The sequence below is a fragment of the Pistacia vera genome, unplaced genomic scaffold (assembly GCF_008641045.1).
Source record: "Pistacia vera cultivar Batoury unplaced genomic scaffold, PisVer_v2 Contig489, whole genome shotgun sequence".
Lineage (NCBI taxonomy): Eukaryota > Viridiplantae > Streptophyta > Magnoliopsida > Sapindales > Anacardiaceae > Pistacia > Pistacia vera.
In genome coordinates, this window is record NW_022196322.1 from 105,606 (window position 1) to 117,544 (window position 11,939).

At 37.0% G+C, this 11,939-nt stretch overlaps 2 pseudogenes; both read left to right on the plus strand.

Annotated features, from left to right (window-relative positions):
- Positions 1–943: 943 nt before the first annotated feature.
- LOC116104957 lies at positions 944–5,047 on the plus strand (annotated as a pseudogene).
- Positions 5,048–6,225: 1,178 nt separating this feature from the next.
- Positions 6,226–11,431, plus strand: LOC116104924 (annotated as a pseudogene).
- Positions 11,432–11,939: the final 508 nt, after the last annotated feature.

The window sequence follows — 11,939 nt, forward strand, 5'->3', positions numbered from 1 at the left end:
CTTAAATACAATAATCAAATTTGAGTGATTTTTGATGAAAAATTTAATAGTCAATAAACTTAACAAAATATAAAAAAAAAAAATTAATGATGCTACAGTACCACGCCAATTCGCGTAGAGCCTACTGTAGTGCACCAAAGTGTGGCGTGCCCTTGTAGCTCCACATCAATTTGGCGCAGCAAATAGCACTGGGTTGGACTTCAAATTTGCGTCATTTGGTGTTTTTACACAAAATGACGCAGGGTTGGAGATGCCCTAACTCAACTGCGAGATAGGCGGGGAAACGAAAGTGATTGAAAACTTTAAATTCTTGTTTGTACCCTCTCTGCCACGTTTTATCAAAAACCTTTGAGCACGGTAAGTTACTCCTTTTTCCTTACTCTTTTCTTTGTTCTTTTTTTAACTGGGTTTCATTTTTTGTGTGATATGGGTGAGGGTTTTGTATATTTGTCAAATATTTCAAGAACTCAATTGGTTCCGCTACAATTTTCATGGACATATTATATAATTTGTGAAATGGGAAGTGGGTATTTGGTATTATAGGTCTAGTTTTGAAAGATGTGTCTTTTCGTTGTTGAGGGGTGAAAGACTTTTTTTTTTTAATTGCATTTTGGTGTTACGGCAACCTCGTTTTAACGCTTCTACATGAACGCAAGGCTGAGACGCGGCCACTGGGCTGAACGCTGCAGAGCTATTGATTATTTATGGTTCCCTTAGACATTATTTAATTGATATTGTTAGTAAAAAGAAAGCAGAATGCTCACATTAGGTAATGCTACAGTATGAGGTTGCATGTTATGAATATGATGTTAATTGTCTTGTCGTTTCTGGTAATGTTGTTGGACTGCATTTCAATTTTTGTAGTTGGTTTCTTGATTGGGTGCTGAAAAACAATTTTTTGAATGTAACTTGCAGTGTGGCTTGAGCATTTCTCAATTAAAGAATGGCTTCAATGGGACAATTACCACCCTTAAAAGGCTGGATGGTCCCTCAAATAGAGAAGGGATCAACTTACTATAACCCCTTTAGGAGCCGGCAATGAAGTGGGTCGGTCCTGTGTGACATGTCCTACAAGGGGAAAAGTATTTGGTATGTCAGGCTTTAGATTTGAGTGTTTGCCATCTGTTTTTTATGAATTTTATTCTTAAAATGTGATGTAGAAGTAATTTTCCTGTTTTTAACTTGGCATGGATGATAGTTCGACTGTGGAATTCATCCTGCTTACTCGGCATGGCTGCTTTGCCTTACTTTGATGAGATTGATCCTTCAACAATAGACGTCCTTCTTATCACTCAGTATGTACCTTTTTACATATTTGTTTTCTTTTTCTTATGTTTAATTTCCATAATCATGTTTGATTGTTGACCAATTAAATCTATGAATATGTACTGGATGTCATGAAAAAAAATTTCAAGAATAATATTTTTGGGCAGTTAACTTTGCTTAGGGTTGAAATTAGGGTTTATAAAATTGTTTTAGTGTTTATGATTTAAGTTAGGCAAAGTTAGTAGGTCTCCTGTTGAACTGGGCTTAGTGTTTATGGTTTTGCATATGCTTATATAAGCTCTAACAATATTTGACAGCAGATTCTGAGTAAATAAAGGTGGAATCGGGAATTGTCGGCTCTTGTTTTTTCTTCCCTTCATTTGGTAATCTGCTAAATTCGATCCAAAATGGATCTATGCTTTACCCATTGGTTTAGGTTCAATGGTTTACAAAATTCTAACTTTAGCCAACATCATTTTTCCTTTCATATTCCCCTTTCATGTAGTATTTGATTTATCTTATTCGGCAGCTTCTTACTTCATTTGAGAAATATAGTAGAGCTTTTAATTAATAAAAAATTGACCTTTCTTTTTAGCTTAAGCTGTAGATTTTGGGTCACTATCATCTTAGTGATAAAAATTGTCGTAGCTCTTTTTTTGTCTCAAATTACATCGTCATGTAACTCCTGATGACTCTATATTCCTCTGCTTGCAGCTATCATCTGATCATGCTGCATCCCTACCTTATTTCTGAGAAGGTTTTTTGCATTCTTACTGTATTATACAAAATTATTCAATTTTTCTTCAGGGTTAAGCTATACATTTGAATTTTTATAGACCACATTCAAAGGCAGAGTGTTTATGACTCATGCAACAAGGCTATATACAAGCTGCTTTTGACAGATTATGTAAAGTGAGCAAAGTTTCAGTTGAAGACATGTTGTTGATGAGCAAGACATTATCGCTCCATGGATAAATTGAGGTGAGTTCATCATGTGCTGCATGTTTAAATTCTTTGGTATGCAGACTTCTGTTTTCCCTGAATACTTGGTTTCCATATCTCTCGATCTACATTCAGTTATTATAAAGTTTCCCTCGATCTTATACTGTTGTGAACTTTGGCTCTGTTTGTTTAGTTTTTTAGAGTAGTATTCTATATGAATAGGATTTTTGGAAAATAGGATAGATTTGAGAATGTTTTTGATATATTTTTGAAAATTTTGTGAAAATATTTAGATTATTTTTTAACCTCCTAGGTTTGTTAATTTAACGAAAACACCTCCATAATAAAGTTTTAAATTTACGAAACACACCCCCACCCACCCAACTATTGCCGACAGCCAGACCACCACCACCGAACGGTGGCCAGAAGCTGTAAGATAACGCCACAACCAGTTGGATCTGGCCGATCGTGCACGGATTGGCCTTTTTCGGTCATATGTATGACCAGATACTGGCGTTGATGACGGCCATATTTTGATTATTGTTGACGGCCAAGATATGGTCGTCATTACGGTCAAATTCTCTAGCCGTTAATGGTCAGATCTTTGGTTGAGGACAATCGGCGCACTACTAGCCAAATCAGCCGATCGTGCGTCGTTACGGTGCCGAGGTGGTTGCTGGTGGGAGGGTTGTTTTTGTTAATTTTAAAACTTTTATTGGAAGGTAATTGTTAATGTATTGAGTTGGATAGAATAAGATGGATTTGAAGAGAATTTAAATATTAAACAAATATGCATTTTGATAGGATTGGATAGGAATAGATAGGATAGTGGGAAAAATTGTGTGAATGTTGCATAGTTTATTTGATAGTTTTCAACTTTTACTCAACTTTTGGTGGGGTGTCAATTTTTTAACCTATAATTTGCTATACTTTTATTGTATCTAATCAGCTAACACAATGAATGTGGATAATAATTTTTTTTATTGACCCCAGGTTCTTGACTTTCATCAAACGTTGAGGTAAGTGGCATTAAGTTCTGGTGCATACTGCTGGCCATGTCCTTGGTGCTGCCATGTTTATGGTGGACATTGGGGTGTTCGAGTCTCTATACTGGAGATTATTCTCGAGAAGAGATCGCCATCTCCGTGCTGCTGGCTCCCACAATTCTCTCCTGATATATGCATAATTGATCCACTTATGGTGTCCAGCTCATCAACCACGGCACATTCGTGAGAAAGCGCTTCACTAATGTATATTCACACAACTATTTCTCATGGTGGTCGTGTTCTAATTCCAGCATTGCCCCTTGGCCGTGCCCAAGAGCTACTAATCCTTGATGAATATTGTCAAACCATCCTGAGCTCCACAATATTCCAATATATTATGCTTCTCCACTGCAAAAGTGTATGCTGTTTATCAGACATATATCCTTTCCATGAATGAGAGGATTCGCACCAGTTTGCAAACTCAAACCCTTCAAATTTAAGCACATTTCACCATTAAATAGCATGGAGGACTTCAATGATGTAGGCCCAGCGGTGGTGATGGCAGCCCTGGTGTATCGAGCGGCTTGTCACGACAATTATTTGACATATGGTGCTCTGATAAGAAAAATGCTTGTGTCATAACCGGGTTTGTTGTTGAAGGGACATTGGCGAATCCATAATTAGTGAACCAAAAGAAGTGACTCTTATGAATGGTTCACCGCTCCTCCAACATGCAGGTCCATTACATATCCGTCTCTGCCATGCAGCACTATGCTCAGACAAGTAATTTTTGAAAGAACTCATGCCTCCTAACATAATTCTTTTCATGGTGAATCGCATGAAATGGGGGGCTCAAATGACGCTTCTGACTGAGTTTGCGGATGCAACACCAAAATATCACCCAAGGATGTCAGTCTGTTGAAATGTATTTTATTCGAAAAATGGCCAAAACCATGGATGAGCTGGCCGAAAAAACCCCAGAAGCTGGTGAGACGGTCAGTGGTATCCTGTAAAGAAAGGATTCACTTATCAGTAATGGTCCTGATGATCTACACATCTTCTCACAGCTATCCACACAAAATATTACTCAAAGGATTGCTATCCCATACTCTGGTGCCTTAGGTGTGGTAAGTTTCGACTTGAACAGATATATGAGAGGTCCGAGTCATCAACAGTAGAGGAGTCTGGGGTTCCCACATTGCGATGCATGATCGAGTACTCTGAGCAAGACTCAGAGAAGCATCTTTCAATGCATTGGACTTCAGATCATAAGTGACATGGTATAGATCTCATTGTGGCACTCGTCTAAATATCAGTCGAGAGATCCCTAAGGTAGTCATTGATCTGAAGCTGTGAAATCTGAGGAAGAAAGTGGAAGAAAGTGGAAAAGGTTATTCATGCACTGCTTGTCTCACTCTTTGGAGATGTGAAATTAGGAGAGAAGAAAGCCGTGTAGGCGGTTGATGGAATGTGGCACATCTTGATATACAGAAGATGGTAGAGAGTGAAAATGAAGGCCTCAAGGAACAGATGTGAGAGACAGCGTTTCGACGATTAAAAGCGCTGTAAAGCCTATCCCACTGTCTGCATCTTAACATGTCTTTTCTTCTAATGTATTTCCCATCTCCACTAAACATGTTCCGGGATTTTGATGGAATTTTGGAGACCTTGATTTACTGCAGTTTATAATTTGTATGTTGTGTAGAATGTAGATTGTAATGAACTGGAACTTTTCAGCCGTCTTTTTGTATAACTTAGCACTGAATTAGACCATGGATACATCAACTCTTCTTCCACAATATCTTTGGTAATTGTTCTTGAAAGATTTTTTTTCAATAAATTAATGTTTTGCTTGTGTGCTTTTTTATGTGAAATAGAAAGAGTTTATAAGTTTAGAATAAGGGTTTGGGTACATTAATATGTTAGTAACATTATTGATAGTAATGTTTTAAAACCCAACTCGGGGTGAAACCCGGCAAAGTTTTCGGGTCCCGGGCTGACCGGTTTAACTGGTTTGACCGCTAGTCAAACCGGATGACAAAACCTTTTAAAATTCACAAATACACCCTTGACAATTATGTAAGTCCCTATAAGTTTGAAATTTATTAAACACACCCCAAATGCAAATCGTCCGGCCACTGATTGGCGGCGGCAACACCCCAGATGCAACCCCAATCATCCCTTGAGCCCATTCCCATTAAAATATACTTAAGATCTGGCCGAAATAGGTTCGATTTCGGTTAGATCTCACCGACGTTAGCGTTGACATTCCAGGCCAGATCTCATCAACGCCAGCGTCGGCAACCCTCCCCATCACTCAGAAATTACTCCCATGTTCCTCTCGACCAAAACCCACCTCACCCCACCCCCGTTAGCCTCACCGATCGTTGGAAAAATCCCATTGTTGTTGCGACCAGTTTTGTTTGATTTTTGGTCGATTTACTCACCGGAAATCAACTCCGTCACCACCATTGCATTCACCAAAACTTTATCTTCAAAAGCCCCAACATTCCAGTCGCCAATTGATTGCCGATAATCCTCCTAAATCCTAGGGTTTTGGGTGAATAGGAAAAGTATAAACCCGACCTGTTGAAGCTTCCGGGTCCCGGTTGAACCGGTCGAGCAGGGCCGGGTTTTAAAAAATTTATTGATAGTTAATCTATGTTAAATTAGAGTCCACCCAAAGACCGGTAATGTTACCGCTTACAAAACATTGTTTTAACTTGTATTAAAAACCTCATTATTATCTAAACTTATAACTAGACATGGACTCTGTGCATGGTACGAATATGTTTATTTAATATTTTTAAAGTTGATAGGTGGGTTAACGACCGTTTTTTTTTTTTATTATTGCATTTTGGTGTTACGGCAACCTCGTTTTAACGCTTCTACATGAACGCAAGGCTGAACGCGGCACCTAGGGCCTGAAACGCTGCAGAATGCTTTATTGATTATTTGTATGGTTTCCCTTTAGACATTAATTTAATTGATTATTTGTTAGTAAAAGAAAGCAGAATGCTCACATTAGGTAATGCTACAGTATGAGGTTGCATGTTATGAATATGATGTTAATTGTCTTGTCGTTTCTGGTAAGTTGTTGGACTGCATTTCAATTTTTTGTAGTTGGTTTCTTGATTGGTGGCTGAAAAACAATTTTTTGAATGTAACTTGCAGTGTGGCTTGAGCATTTCTCAATTAAAGAATGGCTTCAATGGGACACATTACCATCCCTTAAAAGGCTGGATGGTCCCTCAAATAGAGAGGGGATCAACTTACTAAACCCCTTTAGGAGCCGGCAATGAATGGGGTCGGTCCTGTTGTACATGCCTACAAGGGGAAAAGTTTTTGGTATGTCAGGCTTTAATTTAAGTGTTTGCCATCTGTTTTATAGAATTTTATTCTTAAATGTGATGTAGAGTAATTTCCTTTTTTAACTGGCATGGATGTAGTTCGACGTGGAATTCATCCTGCTTACTCGGCATGGCTGCTTTGCCTTACTTTGATAGATTGATCCTTCAACAATAGACGTCCTTCTTATCACTCAGTATGTACTTCTTTACATATTTGTTTTCTTTTCTTATGTTAATTTCCATAATCAATGTTTGATTGTTGACACTTAAATCTATAGTATGTACTGGAGTCATGAAAAAAAAGAATTTCAGAAATAATTTTTGGCGTTAACTTTTGCTTGGTTGAAATTAGGGTTTAATAAATTGTTTTAAGTGTTTATGATTTAAGTTAGGCAAAGTTTAGTAGGTCCTGTTGAACTGGGCTTAGTGTTTATGTTTTTGCATATGCTTTTAAGCTCTAACATATTTGACAGCAGATTCTGAGTAAATAAAGGTGGAATCGGGAATTGTCGGCTCTTGTTTTTTTTCTTCCCTTCATTGGTAATCTGCTAATTATCGATCCAATAGATGGATCTATGCTTTAACCATTGGTTTAGGTTCAATTGGTTTACAAAATTCTAACTTTAGCCACCATCATTTTTCCTTTCATATTCCCCTTTCATGTAGTATTTGATTTATCTTATTCGGCAGTTCTACTTCATTTGAGAAATTAGTAGAGCTTTTAATTAATAAAAATTGACCTTTCTTTTTAGCTTAAGCTGTGAGTTTTGGGGTCACTATCATCTTAGTGTAAAAAAAATTGTCGTAGCTCTTTTTTTGTCTCTCAAATTTACATCGTCATGTAACTCCTGATGACTCTATATTCCTCTGCTTGCAGCTATCATCGGGATCATCTGCATCCCTACCTTATTTTCTGGAGAAGGTTTTTGCATTCTTACTGTTAATACAAATTATTCATATTTTCTTCAGGGTTAAGCTAATACATTTGATTTTTTTAGACCACATTCAAAGGCAGTGTTTATGACTCATGCAACAAAGGCTATATCCAAGCTGCTTTTGACAGATTATGTAAAGTGAGCAAAGTTTCAGTTGAAGACATTGTTGATGAGCAAGACATTAATCCTCCATGGATAAAATTGAGGTGAGTTCATCATGTGCTGCATGTTTAAATTCTTTGGTAGCAGCCTTCTGTTTTCCCTGAATACTTGGTTTCCATATCTTCGATCTACATTCCGTTATTATAAGTTTCCCTCGATCTTATACTGTTGTGACCTTTGGCTCGTTTGTTTAGTTTTTAGAGTAGTATTCTATTAAATAGGATTTTTGGAAAATAGGATATGTTTTGAGAATGTTTTTGATATTTTGAAAATTTTGTGAAAATAATTTAGTTATTTTTAATCCTTTTTATTTTTCACCTCCTTAGGTTTTAATTTACGAACCCCCCTTGTTCTTTCAACCCCCACCCAACTATTGCCGACAGCCAGCCACCACCACCGAACGGTGGCCGAGATGTCAGATACGCACAACCCGTTGGATCTGGCCGATCGTGCACGATTTGGCCTTTTTTCGGTCATATGTATGACCAAAGATCGCCGTTGATGACGCCATATTTGATTATTGTTGACGCCAAGATTATGTCGTCATTACGGCAAATTCTCTAGCCGTTAATGGTCAGATCTTGGTTGAGGACAGATCGGCGCACTACTAGCCAACCAGCCGATCGTGCGTCGTTACGGTGCCGACGGTGGTTGCTGGTTGGTAGGGTTGTTTTTTGTTAATTTTAAAACTTTTATTGAGAAGGTAATTTGTTAATGTATTGAGTTGGATAGAATAGATTGGATTTGAAGAGAATTTTAATATTAAACAATATGCATTTTGATAGGATGTGGATAGATAATAGTAGGATGTGGGAAATAATGTGTGATATGTTGCTATAATTTTATTTGATAGTTTTCAACTTTTAATCAACTTATGGTGGGTGTCAATTTTGTTAACCTATAATTTGCTATACTTTTATTGTATCTAATCATCTAACCAATAATGGAAATAATTTTTTTTTATTGACCCCAGGTTCTTGACTTTCATACAAACGGTTGAGGTAGTGGCATTAAGTTCTGGTGCTATATGCTGGCCATGTCCTTGGGCTGCCATGTTTATGGACATTGCGGGTGTTCGGTCCTCTATACTGAGATTATTCTCGAGAAGAAGATCGCCATCTCCGTGCTGCTGAGCTCCCACAATTCTCTCCTGATATATGCATTTGAATCCACTTATGGTGTCCAGCTCCATCAACCACGGCACATTCGTGAGAAGCGCTCACTAATGTTTATTCACCAACTATTTCTCATGGTGGTCTGTTTCTAATCCAGCATTTGCCCTTGGCCGTGCCCAAGAGCTTCTCCTAATCCTTGATGAATATTGGTCAACCATCCTGACTCCACAATATTCCAATATATTATGCTTCTCCACTTGCCAAAAAGTGTATGGCTGTTTTATCAATATATCCTTTCCATGAATGAAGGATTCGCAACCAGTTTGCAAACTCAAACCCCTTCAAATTTAAGCACATTTCACCATTAAGGCATGGAGGACTTCAAGATGTAGGCCCAGCGTGTGATGGCGCCCTGGTGTACTTCAGAGCGGCTTGTCACGCAATTATTTGACATATGGTGCTCTGATAAGAAAAATGCTTGTGTCATACCGGGTTATGTTGTTGAGGGACATTGGCGAAATCCATAATTAGTGAACCAAAAAAGTGACTCTTATGAATGTTCACCGCTCCTCTCACATGCAGGTCCATTACATATCCTTCTCTGCCCATGCAGACTATGCTCAGACAGTACATTTTTGAAGAACTCATGCCTCCTAACATAATTCTTGTTCATGGTGAATCGCATGAATGGGGAGGCTCATGAAGCTTCTGACTGAGTTTGCGGATTGCACAACCAAAATTATCACCCAAGGAATTGTCAGTCTGTTGAAATGTATTTTAATTCGGAAAAATGGCCAAAACCATTGGAAGGCTGGCCGAGAAAACCCGAGCTGGTGAGACGGTCATTGGTAACTTGTAAAGAAAGGATTCACTTATCAGATAATGGCTCTGATGATCTCCATCTTCTCACAGCTATCCCACAACAATATTACTCAAAGGATTGCTATCCCATACTCTGGTTGCCTTAGGTGTGGTAAGTTTCGACTTGAACAGATATATGAAGGGTCGAGTCATCAACAGATGAGTCTGGGGTTCCCACATTGCAGTGCATGATCGAGTAACTCTGAAGCAAGACTAGAGAAGCATCTTTCATGCATGTGGACTTCAGATCCTATAAGTGACTGGTATCAGATTCTATTGTGCACTCGTTCTAATATCAGTCGAGAGATCCTAAGGTAGTCATTGATCTGAGGCTGTGAATCTGAGGAAGAAAGTGGAAAGAAAGTGGAAAGGTTATTCATGCACTGCTTGTCTCACTCTTTGGAGATGTGAAATTAGGATAGAATGGAAAGCTCGTGATAGGCGTTGAGTGGAATGTGGCACATCTTGATATACAGAGTGAGATGTGTAGAGTGAATGAAGGCCTCAAGGAACAGAGTGAGAACAGCGTTTCGCTGTACCCCCTACAGGTTCCAAACAGGGTACCCTTTTTACAGGTTCCGGTTCCGGTTTCTCCATATGCAAGAACCGGAACCGGAACTGCACAGTAGCGGTTCCAAAAAATTGGAACAGGAACCGGAATCGGAACCGCACAGTAGCGGTTCCAAAAAATTGGAACCGGAACCTACCCGCACAGTGCAGGTTCTGGGTAGGTTTCGGTTCCGGTTCCGATTCTTACCCCCGGTTCCGGTTCTACCCGCTACTCGTGCTCACCCCTATCTCCAATGGTGCTCTTTATTTTAAAGAACATCTTTTATATAAATAAAGAGCATCTTTATTAATTTTTAAATATAAAGAACACATTTTTTATTCAAATCCAATAGACTCTTTAAATTTAATGAAGATGCTCTTTATTTTTAAGAAAGAGACTTAACGGGAAAAAGAATTAATAAATAAAATGCATAAAAACTTATAGTTTATTAATTAAAATTATGATAAAGAGTGAAATTTGACTCTCTAAATGTAGAGAACCAAACTCACTCTCTAATTTATATTTTAAAGATAAAGAGTATGTTAGACTCTTGTTTTATGAATAGGCTCTTTATAATAAAGAGTTTGGGTTATATAAAGAGTCATTTGGAGATGCTCTTATATAATTATATGTAAACCAAACTTTATAAAGTTGCATAAAATTTTGTCATACTTATTTCAAATGGGCCGTGGGCTTTTTAATACAATCGGCCCATAAGAGTTCATCATCTGCAACTCATGTAAGACCATCTCTAACCCATTGCACCAAATATTACACTAAAATGAATATTCTTTAGAATATTCTCTTTCTTTTTCTTTTATTGTAATAACCAACAATTAATCTATTTCACTCATTATTTATATATATATATTAATTAAATATTAGGAATGCTATTTTTATTAAATAATAATTACTTTAAAAATTATACTAATTTAATAAAATTAAGCATTTATTTAATCAAATAAACATTATAATTAATATAAAAAAACATTGCATCTAATATAAAATGATACCAAAAAAAAAAAAAAATGACAACAACAACACAAAAATAAAATTTTATATTAATAGTAATTTAATTTTCTGAATTAGTATATTCTTCCTACAAATGATCAATTAATGCATTTCGAAGAGCATGGTGAGTCTTTGTATCGTTGATTTGTCTATGTCGAGTAAGAAAATTTTGAAATCGAACATTTTCATCAATTACAATTTCAACTTCGGGAATTAGCGCTTCTATCTGTTCTTTTAATTTTAGTGTTTTTAAATTAGTATTAATTTGTATTTTGAGTTATTATAGTTTAATATTTGCATTGAATAAAGTTTTGTTTTTTAATTTTTCATCATTTTTTAAATTATATCATTATTATGAATTTATTATTATAAATATTAATATAAATAATAATCAAATTAACTTAAATACAAATAATCAAATTTGATGTGATTTTTGATGAAAAATTTAATAGTCAAATAAACTTAACAAAATATAAAAAAAAAAAATTAATGATGCTACAGTACCACGCCAATTCGCTGTAGAGCCTACTGTAGTGCACCAAATGTGGCGTGCCCTTGTAGCTCCACATCAATTTGGCGCAGCAAATAGCACTGGGTTGGACTTCAAATTTGCGTCATTTTGGTGTTTTTACACCAAAATGACGCAGGGTTGGAGATGCCCTAACTCAACTGCGAGATAGGCGGGGAAACGAAAGTGATTGAAAACTTTAAATTCTTGTTTGTACCCTCTCTGCACCGTTTTATCAAAAACCTTTGAGCAC